This window comes from Zootoca vivipara, chromosome 6, assembly GCF_963506605.1.
Source record: "Zootoca vivipara chromosome 6, rZooViv1.1, whole genome shotgun sequence".
NCBI lineage: Eukaryota > Metazoa > Chordata > Lepidosauria > Squamata > Lacertidae > Zootoca > Zootoca vivipara.
This window is the reverse complement of record NC_083281.1, coordinates 60,827,771-60,855,577: the sequence shown is the minus strand read 5'-3', so window position 1 is coordinate 60,855,577 and position 27,807 is coordinate 60,827,771. Positions and strand designations below refer to the sequence as shown.

General features: G+C 45.9%; 1 protein-coding gene and 1 long non-coding RNA gene across 4 annotated transcripts in view; both read right to left on the bottom strand.

Moving 5' to 3' along the window:
* GSE1 (Gse1 coiled-coil protein) overlaps positions 1-27,807 on the bottom strand; it is a 391,224-nt gene that overhangs the window by 145,982 nt on the left and 217,435 nt on the right. The gene's annotated exons all lie outside the window — the stretch shown is intronic.
* Positions 1-27,807, bottom strand: part of LOC132592333 (uncharacterized) — a 120,504-nt gene that overhangs the window by 10,843 nt on the left and 81,854 nt on the right. Inside the window, exon 1 of the long non-coding RNA XR_009557793.1 lies at positions 1-27,807. This exon is cut by the window's left edge and continues 9,560 nt beyond it; it is cut by the window's right edge and continues 81,854 nt beyond it. This is a non-coding gene — a long non-coding RNA (uncharacterized LOC132592333).

Genomic DNA, 27,807 nt, shown 5'->3' with positions numbered 1-27,807 from the left:
TGTGTGTTGATAAAATGTTTAATAAAAAATATAATTAAAAAAAAAATGAAATGACAAAAGCCATGTTTTAAGGGCAGGATTAGAGAACAAGGAAAGATAATGGTTTAGCATCCGACCTCTGAAATGGTAGCTTAGGGTGCCTTCCTACGAAGACAGAGAGACTTCTTGATAACATCTGGTGTCACTTCCCTTGCCACAGAATTGGAGGCTTTCTTATCTGGAGACTAAGTTCCATAACTCTTCTGTTCTTTCTATGATCTAAAATAAACTCATTTGGTGAGTGCACTCCCAAAGTATCTTCCGGAAATATGTACATGCACACCTCTCCCTCAGTTCTATGCTTGCTCCAGCCTGCCTCTGATATCTATCTAGGATGCAGAATATGACTTTCAGCATTCCCAGGATTCACAACCTCGACTCCCCTGAAGCCATGGAAACGTAGCTCTGGAGAAGCTCTCTTAGATTTGACTAGCAAATTGCCAACTGCTGTCTTCCTGGCCTCTGCCCACCCCGCCGCACGCACACACACACGAACTCTGGTGATGTAAACACCAATCCCCCAGGAAAATTTAGCTTTCCCTTCCCCTCCTTTGAGCCACCAAAGATAAAAGCTTGTGGGCTCAGGTTGGGACTGAGCCATTGGTGATGCAACTCTGCTGGCCTTGTTACAGCAATCGTTGTGGCTTAACTGGCAGACACCAGTTGCAGGAGCAAGACTTGGATGAAGTGTTTGTTGCAAGACAACAGCACTAAATACGCAGATAAAATCAGCTGTTGTTCCAATTTATCTTTGGTGTTCTACTTTTTCTAACCATGAAAGCTTAAGGTTGCATTATTCAAGAATATGGGAGAACCAGGAAAGGCAAGAGTAGAATTTCCCAGGAGAGTGCTCTTTACCCTTGCTCCCAAAAAACTACCAATACAGCAGAGGATTGAGTAAAATAAACTAAGGGGGCAAAGTTCAATCAACAGAGAAATCCAGTAAGACAACTATTTACAACTCAGCATAGAATTAAGCATGCTGAAGACTGACCTAAGTGCACTTGTTGAAGCCTATTTCAATTGGGATAGGATGAATTTTAATTTTAAAAGCTTCAAAATCAGGGTGTTATTTTGGTTTCTGATATGTTACTGTAAGAGGGAAGGGCAAAATCTACTAAAAATGACCCACTGTTCTGATGCTAAAGTGCCAAGTTGTATGCTATGTTATACTTTAGAATCTCAAAACAAAGCACCTTTATTGCAGCTCTTAAATTCATACATTTATTCAAACCAAATCAAAAGTTGACACATTAAAAGACAGATGATTAAACAAATAAACATTTTTTTCATTGTCTGAACATCCCTAAGATAAACTAAGATAAGCAATATCCTTCTTCTTTCCCCCTCTCCCCAATTTTGCATAGTGCAGGTTTCAGAACTTGCAACTTGCATAGTGCAGGTTGCAGAAGACTAGTTGGTGGTGGTTGTTGTTGTTGTTGTTGTTGTTGTTGTTTGCAGAACCACAACCTTATAGGTTGCAGGAGAGGGAAAGATAAACCAAGTTGGCAAGGTAAGAATTAAAGATAGATGGAGAGCTGGGGTTTCTAAACAGGAATATAATAGAAAACCTAAACATTTACTAAGACATCTGCTCTGAAACACCATCTTTAAAAAAAAAAAGCTTCCAAGACATGCGGCAATTCAACCTGCACACTCCAAAACACAAGCTTCCCCCCAGGGTTGTCCCTGTACAAAAGTCCTCTTGGAGCAGATAGCTCTGCGTACGGTGGACATCACACTGGTAGAGGCAGCAGGAGCAACATCTTCCCCTGACGCACGCATGGCAGGCCATCTACCCTGGGGGCTTTGCATCAGTGCAGTTACATCAATACACTGGAGTCAACAAAAAGTGACAGCGGGTTGTAACTCAACAGCTGCACCTGGCTGCCTGTTCCTGCTCTGCTGTCAGCGACAAAAGAGAAACAAGAGGCACCACCTGAATCAATGGCCGAGCTACCTTTGCCGAAACAAAAGGGCAAGGCTGAGCCAGCCTCCGGCATCCAGCTGGCATTTTGCAACCCCCACCTCCCACCTCCCAAAGAGGCACAGCTCCTAGGTAACAAAGGCTCCTGCCATCTAGGGCTCAGCACCATAATTGCTGTCATGAAAAATAAAAATAAAAATGGTCACAGAGGTGCTGCCTCCTTGTCGGGAGCTGTTTATCTACTGTATCTCTTTGCACTATCAGGCATGCCTGCTGGTTAATCCAGCTGTTCTTTTGTGCATAGGTGAACTATCTGAGGTGGCAAAGTGTGTGGGGGGGAGACATAAAAAGGGATCTCTCTAGTCCACTTTTAGGAAAAAAAGAAAAATACCAGGGTATTGAAGCAGCAGAGAGGGAGCTGAATTGGAATTCTCCAATTACTCTTTATTGTCTTGAGACTGAACGCTTTGGGTAGCTCTCATAGCACCAGGTGAATGCTTTCTGGCTTGCAGCCAGGCGGTGTACACACACAGTGCAATTGCAGCAAGTGGCAGCCCTTAGTCCCCATTGGCTCTACATCAAAACCTTTCTTGCTGCCCAGACAGCTGGGATTACAGACAGGTTCCTCTAGACAACCCCAGAGGAAATAATTTGTTTTGTTAATCGGCTTGGATGCACTATGCAAACTGTAGACACACACCAGCCTGCTTCATGGGCCAAGCTAAGCCAAACCATGGTTTATTGCAGGCATAGGCAACCTTGGCTCTCCAGATGTTTTGGAACTACAACTCCCATGATCCCTGACCACTGGCCCTGTTAGCTAGGGATCATGGGAGTTGTAGTTCCAAAACATCTGGAGAGCTAACGTTGCCTATGCCTGGTTTATTGGGTGTGCAGGTTCCTGGAGAGGAGATGGCAGTCACTGTGCTCCCATCCAGTTCTGCTGATGCACTGAATTAAACCATGGTTTGGCTTCATGTGTTGTTCAAACCCAGGTTTGTGGTTTAACTCTCCCGGAGAAACCGTGAACTGTAAACCGTAGGACAAAGAGTGATCACAGCTCATGGTTAGTGTTGAGAGAGCAGGACCATGAGCCCAGGTTCAACTGAAATGCTAAGCCACACCATGGCCTGACTGAGAACAGCAGCAAAACACCTGGGGAGGAGCGAAGTCTCCACTCATATTAAACCATGGTTTTACTTAGCATGATGTACCAACCAGGTCACAGAAAGTTTTCACAGTTGCACACAGGAAACCAGGGAGAAATACGCTACTTTCTAACATGCTGAAATATTTTATCTTCTTTTTGAAATACTGTACTAGTGTTTGTGGCACAACAATTTGTTTGTTTATTATTTGCAAGAATGAATCACACACCCAACCTCCAGAATGCAGCAGCCCCCCCCCCCAGAAGGTGACAGCTGATTCAGATATTAAAAACAATTCATTGCCCCTTCCCAAAGCTGCCTGCATTCCTGGGGCTCTGGTTTGTAAATGGAGCTGGTCTACCCGCTATGTGTTTCAGACCCATGTGCAGGTGTTATCCAGGAGATACCTTTGCTTCCTAAACCAAATCAAGATTGATGGAGCTGTGCTCCATCCTTTCTATGGCATCATGGCACTCAGGGCTTCTATTGCTGCTAGATGCCAGAGGAACCATGCCAGCTCATGCCCGAAGCCGATCTAGTCCCTTGTTTATGTTAGGAATTATGAGTAATTCCTTCCTGTGCCGGCTGCCAGAAGCACTTCGAGGTTATATAAAACAAACAAGGAGGGAATTTTAATAACCTCCTTTCCCTGGGTTGCCTTTTGCTTTGCTCTCCCCTTCCCGGGTGACAAAACCAAGTTTCACAACCTAGTCGGCTGCACACTCAAACAAAGGGCACCTTTGTACAGCCAGCTATCTCTCCCAATACGGGTCACATGCAGAAGCTCTGACCTGCTCTGCTCCATTCAGTAGCCCTCTACCGGTTTCCTCAGAATCAGCTCTCCCTACCACCCCACCATACACAAAAACTGTGCTGGTGCCACTATGCGTACAAGCTCAGGACACCCTATAATAGCATGCTGGAGCCCTATAATCAAAGACAGCCTCCTTGGGAGGGAAGTGGGTGTGGGCTCAGAGTGCCTAAGCTTTGCTCAGTGCCAAGCCTGTGACTAAGAGAGGACATCAAAGGAAAGCAACTAAGGAAAGCATCAACGAAGAAAGCAACCAGAAGAACAGCAAGGTGGCACTTGGCAGTTAGCTGGCTAATACAATAGCCTGAAGCATCTTGGCACCTGTCTCCAAGAAGGAGAAACCTGATCATTCTAGTCACCTTCAGACCCCTTTCCGCACAGTTTGGTTTAGATTTGGAACAATGGAAGCTGCCTTACTAAATGTCCATCTCACTCAGTACTGACTAGCAATGGGGGAGGGAAGGGGAGAAAGAGAAATTCAGTTCACATTTTAATGCAAACCTACCTAGTTCACACCTCCTTAATTCACACCTCCTGAAACACTATGTGAACCAAAACTTATCTGAATTTTGCAATGCAGTTCTCCAGACAAAATAATACAGAGGGAACGGTGCATAAAAATACATAGTATGTGTGAAAACAATATTCAAACATGCATTATAGTAAGGATTGTGTTGCTTGCAAGAATGTGTCTATTAGTGGGAATACACGCTAAAATGCTGGTGAATTTTCACGAGAACTTTAAATAAAAATCACAAACTGATATAGAACTGTGGTAAACTGACCTTAAGATTTTAAAAATGAGAAACTGCCAGAAACTGAAGCAGGCAGCTTCGTCTATCCCCATATCAATGAATGTCCAGAATCTTTAGCAGAGGCCAGAGCCTGAGCAAGAGCCCTTCTGCATGAAAAGTGTATGCTCTGCTATGGGGCCATGGCCCCTTCCATGTGCCTCGGAGCCTTTCTGGGGCCACATGTTGCTACTAGCGGAAAGTCATCTGTTTTGCATTTCAAAAAAAGGTGATAAAAGGGAGAACAAGCAGTTTGCAACAAATGTTTCTCCTCAGAAAAGTGCCAGGTTCCAAACCACATCCTCCACCCTGAAAGCCTAGCCTCTCTTCAATCTCAGCTGTGTGGGTGTGGGCTATAACGGCACATGGCATCCCAAACTGGTAAGATCCACACATTCCAAGGAGGGTTCAAATCCTCTGCAATGTCATAGGCAATACTGAACTCAGATCACACTTAAATGATGCACAGCATGATCAATGATCCCAGAATATTGCTGGCTGGGCAATATCAGGGGCATGGTCTCAAATCCTGGTTCTTCAGAAGCGCTAGGCTTTAGAAGTATTCCCCTCTTCAAGGTGGTGTGGGGGACTTCTTCAAAGCTCAGTTTGGAGAGACAGCACTGTGCAGTGGTCAGAGCCTTAGACTAGGATTGGAAAGACTCTGGTTCAAATCCCTATGAATCTGAAACTCACCAGGTAACTCACTAGGCCAGTCAGCACTTCTTTACCCAACCTACCTCACAAGGCTGTTGTAAGCATAAAGTGTGTGTGTGCGTGCACGCGTGTGCACGCCTTAATCTCCTCGCAGGGAAGGCAAAATATAAATGTAGTAAACAAAACAAACCTGAATTAGCACCACGGACCCCCAACACACACTTTTGATACTTCTAATATGATCTTCCAAATCCTGGCGACCTCCAACAAGAACTCCAAATTAACTTGGAGCAATAGATAAACCTTTCTAAATTAGATTTAATCCCACCCTGAACTTTCAGTGGGTTAGGCCTGCCCTTCTTTGCCAGCCCCACACCTTCCAATGGACTGCCTCATCAGCCTTGGGAGACTCTGGCTCCATCAATACCATACATTTAACACACTATTATACCATTTTAAATAGTCATGGCCTCCTACACCTCAAAAAATATTGGGAAATGTAGTTTGTAAAGGATGGTGAGAGTTGATCAGAGATCCCTATTCTCCCCACAGAGCTATAATTTGCCGAATCCCCTGTAAGGAGGGACTGATTGTGAATCATAGCTCCATGAGGCAAATAGGGGTCTCATAATAACTCTCAGCACCTTCGACAAACTACAGTTCCCAGGATTCTGTGTGGAAAGCCATGACCGCTCAAAGTAGTATCATAGTGCTATCACTGTGCTTTAAAGGTATGGTGCAGATATGGCCCTAATTAAGCTCTTTTTCATTCCTGTTTCTCTCCCTACCCCCACTCCCCACCCCAGAGTAGACTCTTAGACCCCAGATTTTGCAATCCATGGAGCTGTGACTGTTAAAGTGGTATAATAGTGCTTTAAATGTATTGTGCAGATACGGCCTCTGTTTCTGCTTGCACGGAACTTGCTTAGTCTGATGTCAGGCTTCATAAATGTACAGTACCACTATCCCTCCCTGCTGTCACCAAGCAGCTATCAACATCCACCTTTTTCCCAGGCTGTGCTAGCTTTGGCCTGGCTTCTGACAGCTAATAAGAACTGCCTTAAGAGATGGAACAAATGGTCCATTGAAGCCAATATCCTGTTTATCGCCTCCTGTTGCCTCTGCCCCCTTTGGCTTTCCTGGATTCAGCTTCCCTTCCCGTGGAGGCTGCTACTATTTCAAGAAGCACGCAGGCCTCTAGTGGAAATTCAATCTTCCTAGGCTAACCCTTACCTTCCCCAAACCCATCTCTCTCTCTCTCTCTCTCTCTCTCTCTCTCTCTCTCTCTCTCTCCTTCCCCCACCAACACCAGCTCAGATGAATTTGGGATCGTCACCCCCCCCCCAAAAAAAATCAACAAGATAAAAAAAAACTGTAAAATGGCATGAGCTGGTGCAAGGTGGGAAATGTGATAAGAGCTTTCTGTGAGGGACAGATAAATAGCCCTGGCAGCAAGTAGATGAATTCGGCTAGAAGCTAATAGTGTCTGTCAGCCAGCTCTAGGCCCACAGCCTCACTCCTGCTTCTCTGATCATGGGGGACGTCAACAGGAAGTGACAGGGCAACTGAGCCGAAAGTGACAGGGCAGGCACAAAGAGCGTGTCCTCTGTAAGTGATGATAAATCGGGGGGGGGGGGGGGGGAGGAGCTGGCAGTAGAGAGAGGAGCTAAATCAATTGTTTAGCCTACCTACCACATGCTGACAGGGCAAATGTGAAGGCTTTTATAGCTGCCTGGGTTTTCATTTGCAGTTATTCATAGTAGGGCTGGCATGCTTTATCTCACTTGCATTATGTGCAACCACAATGCAGACACTTGTACCGCAATGTGCTCGTGGTCTCAGGGAGGGGTGTGTGTGTGTGTGTGTGTGTGTGTGTGCATGTGTATGTGCATGTGCATTAATGTCAGTCTCCCAAGGCCTGAATAAAATGCCATGGTCTATACAGGAGAGAGAAAATCACCCCTGCAAAGGGGGAAGTGCAATACACGACAGAAAATACGTTCTGCTCCTTTAAATCTGCTTTTCTATCTGGCCAGGATCTTCTCCCTCTAGTTCCAATTCTCAAACTGTGTCGTGCCTCAGCCTGGTGAACAAGCAGCCTCTGCATAGTGGCTGTTGTGAAATGCCGCTGTGAGGCTCAGATTGTGCAACTCCTGATCCTGGAAAGCCTGTTTGCCCCCTGCCTTTCCTTACTGGGATTCAGATGCCACTTCATTACAGCAAGCCTTTGGCTTTAGAGGAAGGGCCCTAGCTTAGTGGTAGAGCATCTGCTTTGCATGCAGAAAGGTTCCAGGTTCAATTCCTGGCATCTCCACGTAGGGCTGAAACCTTGGAGACTAAAAAAAATTCCTTCCAGTAGCACCTTGGAGACCAACTAAGTTTGTCATTGGTATGAGCTTTCGTGTGCATGCACACTTCTTCAGATGCATGTACACGAAAGCTCATACCAATGATAAACTTAGTTGGACTCTAAGGTGCTACTGGAAGGAATTTTTTTTATTTTGTTTTGACTATGGCAGACCAACACAGCTACCTACCTGTAACTAGAACCTTGGAGACTGAAACACTTGAGAACCACTGCCAGTCTGTGCAGACAATATTGAACTAAAGGGACCAATGATCTGACTCGGTATAATGCAGCTTCCTACATTCTCCTACTGAACTGTTTCCCATTCTCTTGCTTTGTGTCATTCTGCTGCCTCTCACTTTTTTGCTGCTTTCTTTGCTTCGGTTCGCTTTTATTGTGCCTTATTGATTTTAATAGCATTGGTTGTATCCAACAAACTTTTTTAGAAATGCCCTTCAGAAATACAGACAGGCAAAATGCTCCCCCACACTCAGGTCCTGTGTCACACCTGTAATACAAAGGAGTTCCAGTCATTGGGGTTGCCTTCTTCCATCAGAATCAGGATCTCCAAGGGAGAATTCCCCATGTAATCCAGCAACTGTGACAGCCCTGGTGGTTTAAACATTACCAGGGCAAGGTTAGATCTGACCTCAAGGCCTGGAGCTTTTCCCAATGTGGAGATATAAGGTTTGTTCAGGCATTACACTGAGCACAGGTAGAAGCTCTCTCTACATATGTACAAATGTTTGTGTTAAAGAGATTGCACCTGTTGATTTGTACAGCTTAACTACTGTGTCACTGGTATACAGATTGTACACTTGTTGAATGTAGCATGTGAACAGCCCTAAAGAGATGGTGGGATATGAGGGTGTATTTGCTCCTGTTTCTGTCATGCACTTGTTAAAAGGACAAGCTCCAGCAAGGAAAATCAGGGCCTGTAACACTAAGTCGAGGCTACACCTATATGTTCAAATGGGGGTCCCAAATTTCCGCTCACCAAGCAAAAAACAAAGCAATTGCAAGAGTATTTGGAAGCCAATCAAAGAGAAGAGAAACTTCACCTTGCAACACTCATTCCTGTCTTCTCTAAAATAAGGTTACTAGGCGTCCCCGTTTCCCAGGGACAGTCCCCAGATTTACAAATCAATCCCCTGACAAAATCCTATCATTCCGACACATTTCGATGAAGTGTCCCCAGATTCACTGAAAAAAATCTTGTAACCTTACTCTAAAAGGCTCAACTATCAATTAAACTTGCTTAACTGTTGCAGCTTCATGCCTTCCCCCAAGGGATGCTGGAATCTGTAGTTTTCTCAGGGTTCCGAGAAACCTGTTCAGTAGCCCTCATCTTCTCCCAAGCCTAGAAGCCATGATGAAAATGAACACAGTTTCAAATTTGCAATATAGGCAGGGCAAGGAAAAGGTGTAGCAGAGACGTTCACAACACACTTCAAAAAGCAGCCCCAGAGCAAAAAGCTTTTAAAAAGAAAAGCCAAGCAAGGACAGCTAGCCCAATGTGGCGACCTCAGCAGAGAGTGCCACCAAAAAAAAACAGTTACTAGAAAAGCAATGACAAACCTAGACAGCATCTTAAAAAGCAGAGACATCACCTTGCCGACAAAGGAAGGTCCGTATAGTTAAAGCTATGGTTTTCCCAGTAGTGATGTATGGAAGTGAGAGCTGGACCATAAAGAAGGCTGATCGCCGAAGAATTGATGCTTTTGAATTGTGGTGCTGGAGGAGACTCTTGAGAGTCCCATGGACTGCAAGAAGATCAAACCTATCCATTCTTAAGGAAATCAGCCCTGAGTGCTCCCTGGAAGGACAGATCGTGAAGCTGAGGCTCCAATACTTTGGCCACCTCATGAGAAGAGAAGAATCCTTGGAAAAGACCCTGATGTTGGGAAAGATTGAGGGCACTAGGAGAAGGGGACGTCAGAGGACAAGATGGTTGGACAGTGTTCTCGAAGCTACGAACATGAGTTTGACCAAACTGCGGGAGGCAGTGCAAGACAGGAGTGCCTGGCGTGCTATGGTCCATGGGGTCACGAAGAGTCGGACACAACTAAACGACTAAACAACAACAACAGAACAGGTCCAACACATGATTCCACCTGAGCCTGAAAACAGCTGTCTGATGGTAACAGCTTTCTGGCTGTGAACTGGTGGAGGCTGGATTTTAACTGTATGGCAGAAGGCAAGGCTAAGCCTAGAGCAGCTTTGGATCATGTTTCAGAACTCAGATTTGAACTTATCACCTTATTTTTGCATGGCGCTCCCTGGTTGGGCCTGTAAATAGTGAAGGGCTGGGGGTAGACAGACTAATACTAGCTGGTAGGTCCTTTTCAGAAGCATAGGAGAGTGCTCATGTTATAACTTGGCCCCAAAGGCTGCCACAAGAAATGGCAGGCTTAACACGTCTGACCCTCAGCGACCTGCCAGGGGTATATCTCTCCAATCACGTCATCTTCTAATCCTCAGGCATCCAGGCACCTGCCACTATGCACAGCTGCCTTATCTTGGCCTGGTGCTTTTTTCAAAGGAGGCTGTATGCCTCAGAGCACAGCTCCCTGTGCATCCCTTGTGAAGGAGACCCAAATCCACAGGGCAAAGAAAGGCAAGATTAGTCCATTCGGAAGAGAAATAAGCTCTGGTATTGTAAGATGGGAAAAGCCACATGTGTCTTCCTTAAGCAGGGCTGGGAGAGAGGGAAGGTTAGTTGATACAGGGTGAAATGTCTCTCTCTGTGTGTTTCTGTAATAAGGTAAGCCTCCAAATCTACCCTCCTTGCAGAATAAGGGAGAAAAATCCAAATTTTAAGGGCTGTTGCTTACTACCCCTCTACTCCCAAAAGATCTTCCCTAGAGATGTCATATTTAGACATTTATAAGAATTATAAAGAGCAGGAGGGGGGAACCTTTGATCTTAGACCTTTGGGCTCTCCCAGCCCACACTCCACACCAGCCTGGCTCCACCCCATTTTTCAGGTGCTTTTGCCTAGCTCAGAGGTTTTCAACCTTTTTGAGTCAATGGCTCCCTTGACAAACTACCATACAGTCGTCCTGCGACACCCCTGTGGGGCGAGGGAGGCCAGTTACATCACCCCTTGCCTGCAGAGTTGGCAGCCTCACACTCTTTTTTAACACCCCCCCCCTTGTGGAGTGTTTCCTCTGCCTCCTCTCCTCTCCTCACATGGGAGTCCTCCGGGCAGCCGCTGCTGCCACCCCTGATCTCTGAGCTGCCCTCTCTGCCCCAAAGAGAGATGCCTCCTTACACTGCCCCACAGGGACTGGGAAAGAGGATGCCCCTAGCTTTAGTGGCCTGACGGAGACTGGCCAAAGGTGAATGTGAGGCCAGCATCTTGGCCTTGCGCAACAGCAAGGACTGGTGGACTGGCTGGCTGGACTCCCTCACCCACTTGCTAGCTGACTCCGAGGCTGCCTCTGCTCCTGGCAACCAGCATCCATTGGCCAGCCCCCGACAAACCATTCGCCTAGGGAGCTTTTAGCCTGGGCTGCTGCAACAAACAGCTCTGCAAGCCTTTGGGTGACAGAGATGTGAGAGGGCATAAGAGGAAGGCGGGAAGGAAAGGGGGACAGAGGCCAGTGTTGCCTCCAGTATGCCTAATCATCATTTAAGGCACCTCAGGGTGCCACGGCACACTGCTTGAAAACCACTGGCTAGCTGGTCTCTTGCTTGTCTGGATGAAGAGATGTGGGTGTAGAAACCTCTGGCTGTTTTGTGTGGCTGTAATTGTAGACTGTGCTTCTAAAGGTTAGTCATATCGGTTACCACACCCATTTTTTTCTCTGGCCCCACTCCCTACTGGCATACGGCCCCCTAGAAGGTTGTCTATGAGGGAATGTGGCCTCAGGTTGGAAAAGGTTGTGCTTGAGTGTCAGCAACCTTTATGCCTACACATGATTAGGTGAAACCAGAGATGAAAAAGGCTTTGGAATGTTTTTAGGTGTTTTTTAAATTGTACTGATATTTATCTGTTTTACAACTGTATTTTCAGTTTGTTTTAACCCACCCTGGGATCTCATGGTGAAGGGCAAGTAACATATCTTCATTCATTCATTCAATTTATATCCCACCTTTTTATCCAATGAACTTAAAGTGGCACACATTACAATGGTACCTCGACTTATGAAGATGATCCGTTCCACGGCCATCTTCGTAAGTCTAGGTTTTCGGATGTCGAAGCGTGCGGCAAAAAGACTTCCGGGGTTGTCGACTTCGGAAGTCGAAACCTTCAGAAGTCGAAGCGTTCGGATGTCGGGGTATGACTGTATTTTCCCCCTTCTCAATTAATCACTACAACAACTCTGTGAGTTAGATTACTTCATATCCCAAGTGGGAATTAGAACCCTGGTTTTCCTGGTCCTAGTCCTAAACCGCTACATTGACTGTCACTACACTTGCTTCCAAATGTCAAAGGATCACCAAAGTGGAGCATCATATATCCTAAAGGAGGCTGATTGGAAACACACTACATAATTAGCTTATGGAACTCATTGCCACAAGATGTGCAAAAAAACCCACAAGCATAAAAATGTTAATGGCCTGGATCCACTGAACGGGTCATAAGATGACAACTAGAAAATGCTGAAAATTAAGTCACGCTAAAACCCCACTGCATCCTCTGCTTTTGGAGGGCTGCTGTTGGGAAACAGAAGGGAAGCTAAGATGGGCCAACTGACTGACTAATCAGGCATCTCTGCTCCCCCCTCCCTTTCCCTCCCCTCCTTTTGCTCAGCCCTTCAGATGGACTTTAATGGGTTCGGTGCAAGGGAGCCTTAATTCAGGACGTGCCTGTAATTGATGTTTATATAAAGTAGCTCTTACAGTTCCCTCAGAGCCGAAGATGAAAAGCAATCAGTCAGCTATTTGCCTCAAAAGAGAACCAAAAGCGGGGAGGGGAGAAAGGAGGGGCCAAGGGTGTGGGACAGCTTTGCAAACACACACGTTTGTAGATTCAAAAATATACATATCTTTCCTGAAAAATAACAGGTAAGAGTAATGGATGGGCACACCGGGGCTCTGAAGCTGGGAGCGGCAGCTAACACTGATTTGGAGGATGACAGGCATTAAGAACAACGGGGGGGGGGGGAGAACCACCACCACCACCACAACAAACAACAACACCACAGCAATGCTCCAGTGTGGGGCGTTGGAGATTGACGGGAAGAGGCAGAGGGAGATCTGCAGACAAGGCTGGGTGTCCTCACCAACCTTCCCCTCCCATCTCCCCAGTTCAGGCTTGTTAGCCCAGCACCAGGGGGAAATGTCTATCACGGGGTCCCTCAACATGAGAGGTTATTTAATCGGTGTCACAGTGGAGGGGGGGTGTGTCGCACTTGTTTTGCTAACATGTGCCAAAATCCCCATGGAGACAGGCTAACATGCAGGGGCAGCATTCAGCTTGCTGAAGCCATAGGCAGGAGGGGGGGGGGGAGGAGGCTGCCACTCAGCTTCCAAGCTCCCTTCTCACAACTCAACCCTGCTTATAATGAAACACACAGTTATAGAAGGAGACTTTCCAGAGGGGTGGCTGATGTGTTAGCCGTGCTCTTTGTTGATTTTTTTTTTTTTTTACAATCGCAGAAGGCTTGTGCATGTGTGTGTGTTTGAGAGAATATTCAAACATCTGGGTCATCAAGGGTTTGTGGTGTAGACTTGGGATGGGGAACCTGTGGCCCTCAAGCTTGTTGCTGGACTACACCTTCCTATCATCCGTGACCACCGGATATGCTAGTTTTGGATGATGGGAGTCAGGAATTCCACACTCTATGGAGGGCTACAGGTTCCACACCCCAACTGAAGAAGAGGCATTATCCTCTCTTGTGAGGCAGTGCCTATTCAAAATAGAGGCATTCTTCCAGGAAGCAGAGAATGCTACTTATGAGATGAGAGATGGGGAACCTGGGGACCTCCAGGTGTTGCTGGACTACAACTCCCATAATCCTTTATTACAGGCCACAAGAGTTGGGGTTGAAAGAAGTTGGAGGCCAGCAGCATATGGAGAGTTCACAGAGTTGCCTTCTGTGATACAGACAAAGCAACAGCAGCATTTGAGAGCAGTTACAGTTGTAGCTTAGCCTCTCTACATTAACTCTACATCAGTTTCAACACTTCCCTACTGATCCAGAAGCAAGAAGGGAACAAAATAGACGGCATGGCAGCTTCTTGTTAGCCCAGCACCAGGGGGAAATGTCGATCATGGGGTCCCTCAACATGAGAGGTTATTTAATCGGTGTTAATTGGTGTTTAATCGGTTAATCGGTGTCAAGAGGGCAACCAAAATGGTCAAAGGCCTGGAAACGATGCCTTATGAGGAACGGCTTAGGGAGCTGGGTATGTTTAGCCTGGAGAAGAGAAGGTTAAGGGGTGATATGATAGCCATGTTCAAATATATGAAAGGATGTCATATGGAGGAGGGAGAAAGATTGTTTTCTGCTGCTCCAGAGAAGCGGACACGGAGCAATGGATTCAAACTTCAAGAAAGAAGATTCCACCTAAACATTAGGAAGAACTTCCTGAAAGTCAGAGCTGTTCGACAGTGGAATTTGCTACCAAGGAGTGTGGTGGAGTCTCCTTCTTTGGAGGTCTTTAAGCAGAGGCTTGACAGCCATATGTCAAGAATGCTTTGATGGTGTTTCCTGCTTGGCAGGGGGTTGGACTGGATGGCCCTTGTGGTCTCTTCCAACTCTATGATTCTATGATTCTGCCATGTCAAGATACCTGGATATTTTCAAGCTCATGTTCCATTGGAGGATATGCAAAGCTAGGAAAGGGAATTCTCAAAAAGATTCAGATTATTCCCATAAATGGGTCAGATGGGTCTACAGGAAAAAAAGATCTGGTTCCTTGGCACTGCTGGACTTCCTTTATGTAACACAGACGTGCCCTAGGAACGTGCCACAGTTCAGTAGCAGAGCACCCACTTTGCATGAAAAGGTCCCAGATTCAATACCTGGGATTTTCAAGTAAAGCTGGGACTGGCCCTGTCTGCACCCACAGTGAAACACTCCTGGTCAGTTGAGACAATGCTGAGCTGGATGGACCAACAGTCTGACTTACTTCCTATGTTCAACATGCTTGCTCAGTTCAACATGGGGCTTTGTAGTCCACTGTTGGTGCATAGAAATTATCACAAATGCAGAATAAGGAATACACCAAAATTATGGTACCATTGTACACTAGCTACTGCACTAGTCCACAATAGTGGGTGTTTGTGGAAAAGAGAAGTCAGTTCTACAAAACTGTAAGAGAGAGAAACAGTCTAGAAATGCAACATTTAGCTGCAATGGTCAGCATGGGCAAAGTAGCCAATATAGTATTTAAGCCCTCGGGGATGCAAAAATACATGCATTGGTGCCTCCATCCTTCAATCTAAGCAGTGGTGGGTTAGACCAATGGCTCATGAGGCTTCTTTGCCATATGCAAACCCAATTATCTGGGCCTGCCCACCCTATCCAGCAATGGCAAGTGTGTTGCTAAGAAAACCCAGTGGCTGAGGACTCACATGGAAGGCAGCTCTGGCTGGGGAGCTGTACATCACCAAATCCTAGCGGGGGGTGGTGGTGGTGCTAAATTGAATCAATCCATCTTGGAAATGATTCTTGTCAGCTTCTGTCAGAGAAATCGTCTGGAGGGGAAAGCAGGGAGGTACCGGTAGGAGGCAAAGATGAAGGCTGCCAGAGCCTTGTGCTCTGTGTGGGCAAAGGGGCTGGGGATGCACTATTACCCCCATCCCCACCAAGTCTATGTGCACAGCAGGGAAGGGGTTGCTGGTGTAATTTCTGGCAGATGACCGGGTAAATGAAATAGCTACCTTCAGAGGAGCTATATGTGTACGTGTGTGTGCACATCCCTTACACACGTGTGTAAGGCATGTGAAAAGGCAGGGACAGACACCTGAAATAAATGAATTATCTTCCACTCCATCCTCATTTTATCCTCTCAACAACCCTCAACAACCCTGCGAGGTGGGTTAGGCTGGAAGTGGGAGGGCAAGAGCACAACCAGCCCACGATTACCCAGCAAGCTTCAGAGGGCAGGACTCCCTACACCAAGTCATAAATTCTAACCCCTCCTGGATGTAGCACAGAGAAGAAACATGCTCCTCCTGTTCAAACACGATGAGCTTCAAGAAATCTATGTGAACAGAAGAAGTATCACTGAAGATAGGTGTGTTATCTCAAAACCAAGAAGGGGTACCTTGGGCCCATGGTGTCAAGAGTCTCCAGAGCCTGATCCAGAAACTTATTTGTCTGAGGAATGAGAACTAGCTTCAGCCACTGACTTTCTTTGGAACTGCTGTTCCAGAAAAGGAAAGCCCCTCACAAAGAAAGTAACCCGGTAACCCTAATTTGGAATCACATTTTGTTGTGAGCAAGTGAGGTAAAGGTAAAGGTAAAGGGACCCCTGACCATTAGGTCCAGTCGTGACCGACTCTGGGGTTGCGGCGCTCATCTCGCATTATTGGCCGAGGGAGGCGGCATACAGCTTCCAGGTCATGTGGCCAGCATGACAAAGCCGCTTCTGGCGAATCAGAGCAGCACACAGAAATGCTGTTTACCTTCCCGCTTGGAGCGGTACCTATTTATCCACTTGCACTTTGACATGCTTTCAAACTGCTAGGTTGGCAGGAGCTAGGACCGAGCAACGGGAGCTCACCCTGTTGCGGGGATTCGAACCGCTGACCTTCTGATCGGCAAGCCCTTGGCTCTGTGGTTTAACCCACAGCGCCACCCGCGTCCCTGAGCAAGTGAGGAAGTCACCCTAAAAGGATTTTGCAACAGGTGAGCTAGTGGCTGCGTAAATTTTTAGGGCAGGCCAGGAGTACGAAGAACACTGAATGAAGGAGGCCTGTTGGGGAGGATTTATTCAGAGGAGAGACCCTGTCTGCCTGATTCAAATATAGACGAATACTTGGTATACACAACCCACAGACTAGCAAATTAAAATGAAGCCGGGGTGGGGGGCATGCAAGGAACAGAGCCAGGTGATTGATTTCCCCCACAGCTAGACATTCAAACAAACCAAATATGTCACCAAGACAAGCACTCTAAAAGCTGTGGCAGGCTCAGATTTATGCTCTTACCAGACTCAAATCCATCAATTGTTCCCTCGGATGCTGACGTGAAAGGGGAAACCGCCAGGGCCCGGGAAGCAGGAATTTAACTGTATTGATCGCTAGCAAATGGTGTAATGAAATTTGCACGTAACCTCCCCACCTCTCATCCCAACAGACGATGGCAGTGCAGGGGCCCTGCGAGGACAAACACACACAAATGAGGTCCTGGCTGACGACGGATGTATTAGGCTTCAAGTGTGCAAAATTGGAAGAAAGGTACACTGCATGTGCCCAGTGGATCCCAACACTGGATTTCACAGCACTTGCACATGAATTAGAAGCCATTTCTATCACCAGACAGGTTTACGTAATCAAAAGGGTCCCTGCAGCTGTTATCCCAGAATGATATGCAAGGAATGTCAAGGGGACTCAAAGACCCGCCCCCACAGCTTGCTATTGAAGGTTGTTTCCAGACCACAGAGTTTTACATTTACAACTATAATCATGGTCCAACTTTGGGTAAAGACTATTTTTCTTCTATTTTTAGTAATGACTGTTTTACATCTATTAAGGCTGTAATAGAAACACTTGGGGGAAAACAAAGCCCTTGGTTTATGTTATTTATTAATTTTATTTAAAACTTTTCTACCCTGCTTAATTAGCATTTAAAAGCAGTGTGAATAAAAATGAACCACACAGAAAATAAATAAATAAATAAAATTTCACCATATAACCAGGCACTACAACACTGCCAACATGGTAGAGTGGTTAAGAGTGCTTCAAATCCACATTCAGCCATGAAGCTCATTGGGTGACCTTGAGATAGTCACTGTCTCTTAACCTAACCTACCTTAAAGGATTGTTGTAAGAATAAAATGGGAATGGGAGAATCAGGTATGCCACCATCTAAAGCTCCTTGGAGGAAAGGTAGGATAGAAATCTAATAAATAAATAAAAACAGATAAAATGTCTGCTGGAAAATCTTAGTCGTGGTTCACCAAGGAGAGTGTCTAATCTCAGTCAGAAGGGAGTTCTGCAGTCTTGGGCAGAACTCACAACACTGGAGGGTCAATGAGTGGCCAATTATTGTGCAAAAATAAAATAAAAATCCTGCTATGTCCAGAGGTCCACTTGTGTAAGGCATGCTTGGTAGAAGTCCAAGGCTCAGGTAGCTGGTGAAGTAAACACCATCCTTTGCCTGCACTGCACACTGTCTGTGTGACAATTCTGAGATAGATGGACCAGTGCTCTGGCTCAGTATAAAGCAGTCCCCTATGTTACCCAAAAGCTATACAGATCTTGCTTTCCTTTCTTCCCTCTTTCAAAAGGGGGGGGGAGAGGGATTCAGGGAGAGTGACATTCCTGTGTCCTTTGCAGGACAAGATGAAACCAAAAAATATGAAAAAGACCTAAATCAGTTCAATGTGGACAGTAATTTTCAAGTCATTTATACAAACCTGAAAGTTAACACAGGGGCAAGCTGGGTCTGCAGCCCCGTCTGCTGAAATCAAGAAGCGCAAAAGCAGCTCAAACAAACAAACAAACAAACAAACAAACAAACAAACAAACAATGCACCATAGAATAGTGAAGAGTTGTGGAATCAGAATTAAGAGAGGTGAAAACTGCCATCTCAGCACTGGAGTAGGAACTCATGAAACTTCTCCCTAACGAAGGAAATTAAGGGATGGAAGTCATCCATCTTTTTGCACCACAGCTCCTAATTAGGAGGCTACAGAATTCCCCAGCCTGCCTGCTTTCTGTCCCTGGCATGATAGGTTATTTACCTGAAGCTAATAGGTTCAGCAGCATAATGACAGACCTGTATCAAATGACGGGATCCTGGCTTCCGACAGCTTTAAGGACCTGTCTCTAGGACACTGCGGTGTCTAATTGCGGGTTTTGTCATCCACAAAGTTCAGCTCAACAACCAGCCATTCTCCCTGGGTGACACTTCTGCCTGGGTTTGAAATCTAAACACAGCCCCAGACAGTTAAGGTTAAAAATACCACACTCTCGGAGCCAAGAGATCATAATTTGGGTCACTGTTGTGTTTAATTAATTGGAATGGAGCAATCAAAAGTGCTGTGTTCACATAATTGCTGGCAGGTTCGCAGGAGCAGCCCCCTCCCAAGGTTCTTACAACTATAATTTTGCAGTGGCAATGACCTCCTCTGATCAAGGGGTATTTTTTTCCCCTGAAGAGAAAAAAAACACACTTCGTTAACCAGTAGAAATTGCAAGGCAATATGGATCACAGGAAAACGTCCAACAGATTTGAGTTAAACTGGCTCAGTTAAAAGCACAGAAGTACCTTGGCAACATTTCACCCATCACAACATTTTGTGCTGATCCCCCACCCCCCTTGAAATTATGTGCACTTGTTCCTGGCAGTTTGTGCATGGTAGCTAATTAGGTTTATACCGTTTTCCTGTTGCAATACCTTGGGAACTGTTGCAAGATCAAACAGAGGTTTCATTAGCTCCTAGATATTTCTTGGGAGAGGTGGGGCAACAAGGAGTGTGTGGGAGATTAACGATTTAAAGCTATGGGGAACGTTCCAAAAACCTGTTGTCAGAGAGTTGCTTTTGACCCTATCAGTTCCTTCCTAGAATGGATCTAGGAATGCAGTATAATGGCCCCAAGGTTGAACAATGACTGGGAAGGAAGACAGACACCAGACACACAAGATGTATTCACAACTAAAAGACCAACAAAGCAGGGAGATGGCTGGTTGTGTTCTCTGATAAGCTGGTTTAATTCTTGTAGGAAGGTTTTTTTTAATACAAAGGAACATTTTCAAAAGGGGTTTTCCCTATTTGCAGTCTGAAATGGTAAAGCCCACTCTGCCAACCAGGATTCTCCCACCTCATTCAGGTGTATTTTTACAACAAACCCTAGATTTTTGAAAATGTGTGCACGAGGGGAGCAACTGTTTGTGCTATGTGCACTGATGGTGTAGAAAAGTGAGAGCAGCTGGGACTTGAACTCCCCAGGTGGGGAGTTGGTGCCTATTGCTGTGAGCCACTGCCAGCTGTAGAGTGGAAGCAAGAAACTATTGTGGTTATTAAAGCCAGTTTGCTCTTCCCAGACTAGGCCAACTAGTTTACGCTTCCCTTTTGCCAGAGGAACAGTCTCGTAGAATCACCCAGCTGAAAGGAACCTCAAAATGTCTACATATACAATCCCCTTCCAATTCAGGAGATTCATCAAGGCCACACCTGCATCATACACTATGATACCACTTGGTTTGTTTTTGTTTTATTATGTATTTGTGTTCTCATTTTGTATTTTTATGTTGTGAACCACCCTAAGATTTGTATACCATCCAAAGGATGGTATACAAATTTAATACTGCTGCTAGTAGTAGTAGTAGTAGTAGTCATGGCTTTTCCCAAAGATTCCTGGGAACTGTAGTTTGTTATGGGTCCCGAGAGTTCTTAAGAGACTCCTGTTCCTCTCCCACAACTACAATTCCCAGAGTTCCCTGGAAAGAGGGCCTCATTGTTAAACCACTCTGGGTTTAACTCCAACCCAAGGCTATTTAAGGTGGCATAATAGTGCTTTAAATGTTTGGTACAGACATATCCTGCTACAGCATCTCTGACAGTCAAGCAGTTTATGCTCAAGTCTCTAATTAAGGATAGTCTGCTATCTTTTGAGGTGGTATTTATTTGTTTATTTCATTTCAACAAATTATATACCGCCTAGCACCATAGTTTCTAAGCAGCGCTTAATAAGGTTGCAAAAGAAATACAGAAGATAAAATCTGGTTGTCCGCTCAACTGTCAGTACACCTCATACCTTCAGGACGTTCCTCTTGACATTTAGCCTGTTCCTTTTATTCTGATTTTAACTCATTGGTTCCAAGATCTACCTTCTGGAGCAACAGCAAAAAGCTTCTCCATCATTTACGTATGCAACAGGCCTTTGAAGATGGCAATCAGACTGCACACGACAAGGAACATTACTCCCATCCAGCATGTTAACCTATAAGGTGGGGGGAGGGAGAGACAGGACTACTAGTTCAACTGACCAAACACACCTGTGTTGATCCATATGGGGTTTATAAGAAACACATCCATATTTATACAGACTCCTGGCTTGATTGCCTGAAAAGCAGTGGTGAGGAATCTGTGGCCCTCCAGATGTTGTCGTGACCACAATGTCCACCATCCTTGCATATCAGCCAGGCTGGCAATAGGTAATGCCCAAACAACAACCAGAAGGCCCTGGGCTCTCTACCTCTGCTAGGGACAATTCTTTCCACAGAATAACCAAGGGAATGACTTACTGGCAGGCTTGATTGGGGCAATGGCTATGACAGAGATGGGAAACATTTTTCAGCCCACGGGCCACATTCCCTTCAAGGCAACTTTCTGTAGGCTACATGCCAGTGGTGCATAGGGACAGAGGCAAAATGGGATAGATCCACTAGCATGATATCTCTCTCTCTCTCTCTCTCTCTCTCTCTCTCTCACACACACACACACACACACGAGAGAGAGAGAGAGAGAGAGAGAGAGAGAGAGAGAGAGAGAGAGAGTGTTAGAGTTCTGCATTCTCACTATACAGTCAAGCAAGAAGCATTGTCAGAATTCAAAAACATACTTGAGGCAGGCAAAAACAGTCAGGAGGGTGCAAAGCAGGGGCGTATCGCCCAGGGAGAGTCCTGAGGGCCAGGCAGAGGGGTCTGGGGGATCACATTTGGCTCCTGAGTCTATGGTTCCCTATTCCTGGGCAACATTGTCCCAAATCACACAGGTGCCTAACCTAAGATGCATCAACTGTTTTCTGGGCACAGCACTGGCCCCCATGTCTGCTCCTTTCAACATCAACTTTGTCATTTTTTTCTATCACTTACATACATCTCGTTTTTAAAGCATTCATAAGGAAACAGTTCATCCAAAGCAGCCATCTATTACAAGGCTCCTCAGTGAGAAGAAATGAGCAGTGCCTGGAACTTGGCAGAGCCAAAGCGAGAGGGGGGAAAGGGCAGGCAGGAAATATTTCAAAGCACAAGCCATCTGAGAGCTGAGGGCAGAAGGCTGCACTCGAGAAGTGGAGCGTCTCTCGAGGCACTTCATCCAAGCTGGGAAAAAGCCCGACCTTCGCTGCAGCTCATGTGGGCAGTCTCAGAGTCCACGGAGGAGGCGGGAGCAGGAGCGAAGAGGAAGGAAGCCGGCTTTTGAGGCAGTTTAACCACCTTGTCAATTTCACCTCCCAGCCTTGATTTCCAAGCTCCCTGCTCTGCTGCAGATGCTGTACATAAGCACTGCCTGCAGAGTACAAAGGCAAAGGCAATGGAGAGGCAGGCAGCCTTGAAGGTAGAGAAAATCTTGCAGGGAAAGTAATAATAATAAAGAAGAGAGCGAGAGAGCGAGAGAAAGAGAGAAAGAAAGGGAAGGGGAAGGGTGGCAAGAAAATGGGGGCAGCAGCTCAGGATAACATCATCTCAGAGGCCATGACACCAAGGCACAAGGGAGGTGCATTAATCACTGGCACACCGTGAGCCAGCACACCCTGCCTGGCTCTCCCAGGGCTGCATGGATGTGTTTTTTTTTAAAAAAAAATCTAACCCCAGAAAAGGGAAAAACACACAACCCACAAAACCAAACCACCCTCAATGCCTGCTTTGCATTGATTAAGAAGCAAAGTCATTCCTGCCTCCTGCCTCAGCTACGGCTGCCCAGGGAAGAGCCAAGTGATTTATTTTAGCCAATTACTGCTGCACTTTCCCCCATTCCCCAGGACTGCATTTAATTGATTGAAACCTATTGAAAACAAATTAAGGAGCCACCAGATGCAAAGATCTGTTTATTGCTCACACACACAGAGAGAGAGAGAGAAAGAGAGAGAGGGGTGTGTGTGTGTTTTGTGTGTGTAGATTCACACGAGCCGCAGCAAATCAGAGAATGTGGGGGAGAGAATGTGGGGAGAGAAGAGAGACAGTTATGGAGTGGGGGATGGGGAGGCAGGTATGAAGAAAGACCATATTAGATTGCCAAAATGGTTTCACCTCTGACATTGAACTAGCTGGGCAATCCATAGAATCACTAAGCCAGAAGAGCACCTAATTAACTCCTTGCCCAAAAGGCAAGATTATACATGCCACCCCTCCTTGCAGATCAACCAGATTAAATCCCCCCACAAGCAAAGAGCATGTTCACAGCAAGAGGCTGGGAGACGCGGGGGGGGGGGGGCGACAAAAACTACCCCCTGGCGCTAAACAACCTGACCTGGTGAAAATTCATCATTAGCCCCATTCCAACCTGGGTTCAGACCTAGGTTTGGGACTGAATCTGCCTTGGTTACCCTGACTGATGACATCTTCCAGGGCAGGTAACCACTATTTTCATTTTCTATAAACAATTGAAGAGGTATTTGTTCTAACAGGCTTTCTTTCCCATATGCATAAAAGGGTATTTGTCACGAATGCCTATTTTGTATGGTTTTATCCATAGCTGCTGAGTTTTTAAAACTTTGCTGTTGTTTTTGCTGTTTTTATTGTCTGTTGTCTTGAGATGCTTGTATGGAAGAAAATTAATAAACTGATGATGGTTTTAATAATAATAATAATAATAATAATAATAATAATAATAATGTCAACCTGACACCACACCTTTTTTCCAATATTCATTCATTCATTCATTCATTCATTCATTCATGTATTGATTTTATATCCCACCCTTCTTCCAAACTATGGGATTACCTTTTGGTCCCAGGAGCCTTTCTCAACTGCTGGAAGAGATGCCACTCCAAAAGCCACTCTCCCTGTGGAACCCAGAGTGAAACTCCAGGCAAAAGCCTGAGAAGGATTGTTCAGTTGGCCAAGTAAGGCACAGACACCTCCCTCACCTGCCTAATAAGCTCTGGCACTATCAAAGGATTACTAGGCTAGATCATAGGAGACTAAGGCTATCATGGACAGCTAGTCATGATGGTTATGTGGAGATCAGCAGCAGGGGATGGGGGCTATTGCTCTCATGCTCCACTTATAGGCTTCCAGGAGATATCTAATTGGCCACTGTAAGAAACAGAATGCTGGACTAGGTAGGTCCAGAGTGGAACTTCTTATTAACTTCTTCCATTGAGTGGAGCAAGGTCTTGGTGCCACAATCACAAAGAAAAGGCTTCTTTCTCCACAAAACTGCTTGGGCAAGAACTCTGACACATGATTTTGCAAAGTAATGAGAGACAGAGACCTTTGACAATTCTGCTTAGGAAATGGGAGTGTAGGGACCTGGAGTGCTAAAACAGTGGCTTTCAAAGCTTCCCAACCTCTTATGACACAAGGTGCCCTAATTAGTTTCCCAAGGACACAGTCTGCAATTGGGTATCTGCTTTAATGCAGATATTTACAAAGCATTCATCTATTTCCTTGCACACCTTCCATACCCCTCTCTCCATTTCTGTGCTGCAATACTCACTAGTAATTAAGCTTCTGGATTGGACAGGGCAGTTGAGCTGCCTGTGGTGGAATAGACTGGGGAGGGCCTGCAAGCTGGAGGCTTCTGCATTCTCAATGTCGATAGTGAGGAAAGCATACTGACAATGCCGGCTATGCAAGTTCTTCTCTCTCTCCCCTCCATCCCCCATACCATTCCCTTTCCCTTAATGGGACAGGACACAGTGCCAGAGCCTGTTAAAGCTATAATTATAAATAATTGAGCGTGCGAGAGGAATTCAGTACACAACGTGTGGAGCATGGGCGGGTGGAAAATGTACTAGGCTATCTGCTATATGACCTACATGAAAGGGAGGGGAGGGGAGGGGGAAGAGGGGAAAGGAAGGAGGGAAAGCTGCCGCTAGGGGAATTAAGGTGCTCCATCAGCTGTTTCCCCAGCACCCTCTGTTGCAAATACCTGCCCTTGTTTAATCCTTGCAGGTGAGCCACCACCTCCAACTTCCCATCATGCTTTGAGCTGCACACGCAGCATCGTAAGCAGGGTTGAAGAAACCCTCGAATTCACAAAAAATAAATTCTGTAACCCCTATGAATTTCCATATTCAAATCTGCATAAGGTATTCTGCTGCTACTGGCCACAGGGACAGAGCAAGGTGCAACTGAAGGGGTAGCAGCCTGAACCCTGGCCACTACAAGACTTACTAAGACCTACTAAGCCAGACTTCTGTTTGGCACTGTGTGAAGGTTTGCATATGGTCTTTTCCCAGTCTGAGTCAGGCCTGGTGTCAGCACACAGCAACCTTGAGAGTTGCCAGAATTAATGCCAGCCCTGGGCAGCACTACCACCCCCTTGAATTTTTTTTTTTTTGCTTTCCGGTGCTCTGAACAGCACCAGACAGCTGGCTCTGGGAAGAGCCATCCTAATTTCCCAGAATGATGCTACAGCAGGGGTCACTGCTGCAAATTTAAATGGTAAGTCTGACACTCAGCACTGATCAGAAACTTGCTGCTCCCACCAGAGGAGCCTGCCAGGGCTTTACCCGCATGCCAGATGGGTGGGATTGCTTCAGAGACAGCAACCCCTCTTTGGAGGTCACAGCCCATGTTGTGATAGACTCCCTCTCCTCACTGCCAGGGAGGCCACATCAGGGAGAAAATAAATGAGCAGGCATGTGAATGTAAGAAGCTGCCTTATACGGAGACAGACCCCACAGTCATCTAGCATTGTCTAAACTGAGAGGCAGAAGTTCTCTAGGACTTAAGACAATGTACATTCCCTGGCCTACCTAGAGATGATAGGGGCTGAACCTAGAACATTCTGCATGCAAAGCAGGCAGTCTGCCACTGAGCCATGGCCCATCCCCAAAGGTAGAAGCCATAGAAAGCTGTGCCGCTGATGAAGTGCCATTAGCCTTTGCCCTTCACATCTTGGCGCTCTCACCAACTCCTCTTGCAGCTTTCTTTCTTTTTTGAAATGCTGCGGCTTATGGAGGCTTAGGCAGAAAATCTAATGGCAGCGACCCCATTAGGTGAACCTGGGCTAGCATTAATTTGACCATATAGACACACACTAATAAGCTGTAAGTGTGGCACCCGGCTCAATCCAAATTGATTTACCGAGGCTGGAAATGGATACAAATGTGATTAAGGGCTTTTTATTTTGCATAGGTTTCTCTATAAAATGATTTAAATCAATTGCCGGGCAGGCCCCAGCATTATTAGCGCCGCTGCCAAAGCTCCCCTCTTGCCTCCATGAGCAAGAGCCCCACAGGCAGGCACGAAGGTGTTGCACATCTCTCTACCCAACCAAGATAACAGAATCACAGATATGTAGAGCTGGAAGGGACCCCAAGGGTCATCTTGCCCAACCCCCTGCAATGCAGGATGCTGTCATCAGAAGCATAATGACAAGGAGCTGCTCAATGATGTCAAGAATATAGGCACTGGGGGGTTCAGAATTCCCCTTGCCATGCTTGCTATGGCAAGTAAGCCACTGGATTTGGACAAGTGTTGGGTGCCCCCAGGCCTTCCTTAGAACTGGGGATGAGGGAGAAGGTCATCACTCTAATTGTGCAGTAAGGTCAGAGGCATTTGGGGTGGGTGAATGCTCTTATCTAGCTCCAAGACTGGGGGGATGGCTGAGGCCCACTTTGGTCAGGGGGTCCAAAATCCTAAGATAATGAGCCAAGCTTCCATTTCTCCTTCCCATCCATTCCTAAGTATATATCTTAGGGATATAGATAAGGTTGTTGTGGATATTGCTTGTGTGTTTTTATATATTTCTTAATGCAAATGGCCTGAAATTGTGTTTATTGTATATTGATGTATTTTTATTTGTACGGTATGTGGATTTTCCTTATTGAACACCACTTTAGAGTTCGGTGAAGAGTAAACTGTCCATAAATGGACTAAAGGATAAATAAATAAATCACCCTCAAGCAATTTCTCTAACAAGCACATAGAGGGCTGGAGGGAGAAGCGGGATTCCAGTCTTACTTGTACCTGGGCCTTGAATACAGTAACTAATGAAACAATCATGGGAAGAAATGTATACTATTTATTTCCTTCTCCAAACCGCAGTGCATGAGTGTTTGTTGGAGGCATCAGAAAGTCCTTCACACTGGAGAGTAAGTGGAGCGTTCGCCTCTGGTGAGCAAAATTGTGTATGTGCTGGTACAGCACTTTTAAAGCTCAATAACAAAACAAAAACCCTAAACCTCCTCTCCCATTCTGATAGAGGTAGGGGTGTGTGGGTGTTTTAAAGGCAGAAGACAACAGTTTCCCCACTGGGTTTGGAAGAGCACAGTATAATTTCAAGAAAAAACACAGACACACACACACACACACACACACACACACACACACACCGGAGTCCGAAGCTTGATGCTAGGCATTGTCCTTGACCACACCTTGACTTTTCAGTGTGCAGCACAAGCCAGTGACAATATCTGCCTCTTGTGGGAGAGGAGGTGTCCAGATGACCTGAAATGTTTAGTTCACTACAAAGACCAGTCAAACTCTGTGGAACCCCTGGCCTTTATCCTGAGCCCTAACTGGTCAAAGTGGAGGAAAAACTCTAGTAAGAATGGGAAATTAACTAATAAGATACAGAAAAGAAATGAAGCAGCATCAGTTCCTCAGCCAGCATTCCCCAGATTTACCCCAGGGTCTTGGGATTCAAGGGCCAATTCACAATACTGCAAGTGCTACTTTCGAATTTTGAGAGAAGAGGGTTTCTTGGGGGTGTTTTAGCACATGTCTGCTTTCCATCTCTCAAGGAGATGTCATTATCAAGGAGATATACCATAGCATTTCCCACCCAAATGTGGATCCCCAACCAGGATTCTCCATCTATGCAACAAGTCCACAGACACATTGTTTACTTAGCAGCAGTAGCTGTGGTTGTGGTAGGCAGCTATCAACTTCTGTGCCATATTTTGTCTGCAGACAATTTACCTGTGGCCTTCTAAACAAATAAGAAGCACCCTTCAATACATTCTCTACACAGCTTGTTTTACAAGGCATGGGATACTTTCCAAAGTACACAGGTTGTCACACAATTTTACCTGCAGCCTCTGTACAAAAACAACCCATCCAGTTAC